The sequence below is a fragment of the Hordeum vulgare genome, chromosome 2H, assembly GCF_904849725.1.
Source record: "Hordeum vulgare subsp. vulgare chromosome 2H, MorexV3_pseudomolecules_assembly, whole genome shotgun sequence".
Taxonomy (NCBI): domain Eukaryota; kingdom Viridiplantae; phylum Streptophyta; class Magnoliopsida; order Poales; family Poaceae; genus Hordeum; species Hordeum vulgare.
Genome location: NC_058519.1, coordinates 481,098,044 through 481,104,043, shown reverse-complemented (window position 1 = coordinate 481,104,043; position 6,000 = coordinate 481,098,044).

The window sequence follows — 6,000 nt, the reverse complement described above, 5'->3', positions numbered from 1 at the left end:
TTTCAGTGCACTTTGTCCTCAGTCATGCGCACCCGGGAACAACTTCTCGATCGGTCACCCATCCTAGAACTACTTAAAGACTGGCCCCACAGATCAATACTAGTCTTTTATACGCACTTTGTCCTTACTCATGCGCACCGGGGACCAACTTTTCGGTCGGTTACCCATCCGAGAACTACTCCAAGCCAAGCACACTTAACCTGGGAGTTCTGTTCAATGGGCTCCCAGAAAAGAAGGAATCCCTTATTGATATGAGTAGTCTATCATCCCTAATATGCGAGGCTATCACACATTATAAGATGACCCCTCACTAAAATTTTAAGATAAAATTGTGTTCTCCCTAAGTGTGCATTGTTGCGAAGGTTCGTCGTTTTGAAGCACCTCGTGATGATCTAGTGTGATAGACTCTATGTTCGCATAGGTGCAAGCCAGTTTTGCACATACAAAACACTTGGGTTAAACTTGACGAGCCTAGAATGTACAAACATGGCCTCAGAACACACAAGACCGAAAGGTCAAACATGAGTCAAGTAGTAGATATGATCAACATGGAGATGTTCACCATTGGAACCACCTCATCTCACGTGATGATCGGACTTGGGTTGGTGGATTTGGATCATGTCACACTCGGGAAACCTGAGGGATGTTGATTTGAGTGGGAGTTCTTTAGTAATATGATTAACTAAACTCATTATCATGAACGCAGTCAAAATGTCCTTGCAAATTATGTTGTAGATCAATAGCTCACGCTATAGCTCCCCTGTATTTTGATACGTTCCTAGAGAAACTAAGTTGAAAGATGATAGTAGCAATTATGCGGACTCGGTCCATAAACTGAGGTTTGTCCTCATTGCTGCACACAAGGCTTATGCCCTTGATGCACCGCTTAGTGTGCCACCCCGTAAAGTGTCGTCTGTGGGCGTTGAGAACATCAGACATGCACGTTTTGATGACTACTTGATAGTTCAGTGTGTCATACTTTACGGCTTAGAATTGAGGTTCCAAAGACGTTTTGAACGTCACAGAGCATATGAGATGTTTCAATATCTAAAATTAGATTTTTAGGCTCGTGACCGTATTGAGAGGTATGAGAACTCCGACAAGATTCTTTGCCTGCAAGATGAAGGACATTAGCTCAATCGGTGAGCATGTGCTCAGATTGTTTGGGTTCTACAATCGCTTGAATCAAGTGGGAGTTGATCTTCCAGATAAGATAGTGATTGGCATAGTTCTCCAAGTCACTTCCACCAAGCTACTAGAGCTTCGTGATGAACTATAACATGCCAGCGATGGAGAAGATGATCCGTGTGCTATTCACGATGTTTTACACCGTGAAGGTATTAATCAAGAAGGAGCATCAAGTGTTGATGGTTGGTAAAACAACAAGTTTCAAGAAGGGCAAGGGCAAGAAGGGAAACTTCCATAATGACAAGCCAGTTGTTGTTCCAGTGAAGAAACCCAAGGTTGGACCCAAACTCTAGACTTGGTGCTTCTGTTGTGAGGGGAACAGTCACTCAAAGCGGAAGTGCCCCAGATACTTAGTAGATGAGAAGGCTGGCCATGTCAACAAAAGTATATTTGATATACATGTTATTGACATATGCCTTACTAGTGCTCGTTGTAGCCCCTGGGTATTTGATACCGATTCATTTGCTAATGTTAGTAACTTGAAACACGAGTTGCACGATAAACGAAGACTAGCTAAGGGCACGAGATGATGTGTGTTGGAAGTGTTTCCAAGGTTCATGTGATCACCATCGCACGCTCCATCTACCTTGGGGATTAGTGTTAAACCTAAATAAATCTTATTTGGTGTGTGTGTTAAGCATGAACATTATATTGATTTTGTTTATTGCGAGAAAACTATTCATGTAAGTTAGAGAATAATGGGTTATTCTGTTCACATGAATAATATCTTTTATGATCATGCACCCAATATGAATGGTTTATTGAATCTCGATCGTAGTGATACACATATTCATAGTATTGATGCCAAAATATGTAAAGTTAGTAATGATAGTACCACTTACTTGTGGCACTGCTGCTTAGGTCATATTGGTGTAAAACGCATGAAGAAACTTCATGCTGATGGGTCTTTGGACTCACTCGATTTTGAATCGTTTGAGACATGTGAATGATGCCTCATGAGCAAGCTGACTAAGACCCCGTTTTCCTGTAAGATGGAGGGGGCAAGTGACTTATTGTAAATAATAAATTTTTATGTATGCACTCCAATGAGTGGTGAAGCACACAGTGGATATTGTTATTTTCTTACCTTCACACATGATTTCAGTAGATACAGGTATATTTACTTGATGAAACAGAAGTCTGAAATGTTGTAAAGTTCAAGCAATTTTAGATGAAGTTGAAGATCATCGCGACAAGGAGATAAAATTTCTACGATATGATCGTGGAGGTGAATATATGAGTTACGAGTTTGGTATACATTTAAGACAATGTGGAATTTGTTTCACAACTCACGCCACCTGGAACACCATAGTGTAATGGTATGTCCGTACGTCGTAGTCGTGCTCTATTGGATATGGTGCATACTATGATGTCCCTTACTGATTTACCAATATCATTTCGGGGTTATGCATTAGAGACAACCACATTCACTTTAAATAGAGCACCATATAAATCCGTCAGATCCGAAGGCAAAGTCTTTGTTGCCTCGAATGAATCCTTTCTAGAGAAAGGGTTCCTTTCAAAAGAATTGAGTGGGAGGACGGTAGAACTTGATGAGGTTATTGAACCATCACTTCAATTAGAGAGTAGCACGACACAAGAAGGTGTTTCTATGATGCCTACAACAATTAAAGAGGAAGCTAATGATGATGATCACAAAGATTCAAATCAAGTTACTCGCGAACCCCGTAGGTCGACAAGGATACGTACTGCTCCTGAGGGGTATGGTAATCCTGTCTTGGAGGTCATGTTGTCGGTCAACAATGAACCTAGGAGCTATGAAGAAACGATGGTGGGCCTAGATTCCAACAAATGGCTAGAGTCCATAAAATACGAGATATGATCCATGTACAAAAACAAAGTATGGACTTTGGAAGAATTACCTCATGGTCGTAAGGCTATTAAGTACAAATGAATCTTTAAGAGAAAGACAAACGTTGATGGTAAATGTCACCATTTATAAAGCTCAACTTGTCACAAAGAGGTTTTCGACAAGTTCAAGGAGTTGACTGCAATGAGACTTTCTCACCCGTAGCGATGCTAAAGTCTATTGGAATTATGTTAGCAGTTGTTGCATTTTTCAATTATGAAATATGTGAGATGGATGTCAAAACACCATTTCCTTAAAGGTTTCCTTGAGGAAAGGATTTATGTGATACAACGAGAAGGTTTTGTCGATCCTAAGGATGCTAAAAGGCATGCGAGCTCCAACGATCCATTTATGGACTCGTGCAAGCATCTTGAAATTGGAACAAGCGCTTTGATGAGGTGATCAAAGATTTTGGGTTTATACAAGCACCGGGTGGCCGGCGTCGCGCCCCTGGCCCAGATCTGGGCCCTGCGGGCCCCATCTGGGTCCTAGAGGGCCGCCCCCCGGCGTGGCTTCGTTGTCTGCCGCGCGGTGTGGAGGAGGAGCGGCTCGGATGTGGGGCGGCGGCGCCGACGGCGTGCCTGCAACAGCGCGAGGGCGGGAGCTTTGCGGGCCTATGAGGGCTCGGTCGGGCTTGTGGGCCCACGACCCTGGTGTGCTCCTGCTATTGCATCCGGACGGCTACTGTCGCTGACGGTGGAGGTTGAGCCCTCCCGTGTGCCGACGATGTTGTTGCCCTAGTCCCGGCCCAGAATCATCGTCGTGCTGTCCTCACTTCGCGGTGCCGCGGTGAGACGACGTGGGGGCCTCAAGACCGTGTTAGCACAGGGTGGTGGTTGGTTTGGTGGCGGGTGCTACTTCTCAAACAACAACGCCATAAATTGACACGTTGACGGAGACTTGCTTGCGTTGGTTTTTCTCTTGAAGAGGAAAGGGTGATGCAACACAGGAGGAGTAAGTATTTCCCTCAGTTTGAGAACCAAGGTATCAATCCAGTAGGAGAATCTCGTCAAGTCCAGAGTACCTACACAAACACAAAGAGCTTGCACCCAACGCTATAAAGGGGTTGACAATCCCTTCAAGATTGATTGCAAAGTGAGATCCGAAGGCGGAAAGTGAAACGAAGAAAAAGAGTAAGGCTGAAAATATGGTGCGGAGTAGACCCGGGGGCCATAGTGTTCACTAGAGGCTTCTCTCAAAATAGAAAGTATCAAGGTGGGTAAACAAATTACTGTCGAGCAATTGATAGAACCGCGCAAAGTCATGACGATATCTAAGGCAATGATCATACATATAGGCATCACGTCCGAGACAAGTAGACCTATATTTCTGCATCTACTACCATTACTCCACACATCAACCGCTATCCAGCATGCATCTAGTGTATTGAGTTCATGACGAACAGAGTAGCGCCTTAAGCAAGATGACATGATGTAGAGGAATAATCTCAAACCAATGATGAAAACCCCATATTTTTACCCTTGATGGCAACAACACGATGCGTGCCTCGCTACCCCTTCTGTCACTGGGTGAGGTCACCGCATGGTATGAACCCAAAACCAAGAACTTCTCCCATTGCAAGAATCATAGATCTAGTTGGCCAAACAAAACCCACAACTCGAAGAGAATTACAAGGATATGAAATCATTCATAAGAGAGATCAGAAGAAACTCAAATAAGATTCATAGATAATCTGATCATAAATCCACAATTCATCGGATCTCGACAAACACACCGCAAAAGAAGATTACATCGGATAGATCTCCATGAAGTTCATGGAGAACTTTGTATTGAAGATCCAAGAGAGAGAAGAAGCCATCTATCTACTAGCTATGGACCCATAGGTCTATGGTGAACTACTCACGCATCATCGGAGAGGTCATGGTGTTGATGAAGAGGCCCTCCGTATCCGAATCCCCCCTCCGACAGGGCACCATAACGTGCCCCAGATGGGATCTTGCGGAGACAGAAGCTTGCGTTGGCGGAAAAGTACTTTCGATGATCTCCTGATTTTTTCTAGGATTTTAGGGAATATATAGGCGGAAAACCTAGGGCAGGGGAGCCACGGGGAGCTCACAAGCCTGGTAGCCCCCCCCTAGGGCGGGCCTGGTGGGCTTGTGACCTCCTCGGAGGTCCCCTGCCTTGGTTCTCGAGTCTCCCGTGCGTCTTCTGTTATGGAAAAAATCATTTTGCAAATTTTATTTCGTTTGGACTCCGCTTAAAATTCTCCGGTGAAAAGGGTCAAAAACACGGAAAAAACAGGAACTAACACTTGGCACTGAGTTAATAAGGTAGTCCCAAAAAATATATAAAAGGCATACAAAACGTCCAAAGTTTTACAAGATAATAGCATGAAACCATCAAAAATTATAGATACGTTGGAGACGTATCAAGCATCCCCAAGCTTAACTCTTGCTCGTCCTTGAGTAGGGAAGTGATAAAGACTGAATTTTTGATGTGGAATGCTACCTAGCATAGTTGTCCTTTGCAACTTCTTTCATGTGACATTAATGTTCAGATCCGTAAGATTCAAAACAATAGTTTGCTATAGACATGAAAACAATAATACTTCAAGCAAACTAGCAAAGTAATCATGAACTTTCAAAATAACAAGGCCAAAGAAAGTTATCCCTACAAAATCATATAGTCTGGCCATGCTCCATCATCCTCACACAACTAATTTAAATCATGCACAACCCCGGTAATGGCCAAGTAATTGTTTTCGCACTCTTACTTTCTCAAACTTTTTATAACTATCACGCAATACATGAGCGTGAGCCATGGATATAACACTATAGGTGGAATAGAGTGTGGTGGTGGTTGTGAGACAAAAAGGAGAAGATGGTCACATTGACTCGGCGTATCAAAGGGCTATGGAGATGCCCATTAATAGATATCAATGTGAATGAGTAGGGATTGCCATACAAATGGTGCGCTAGAGC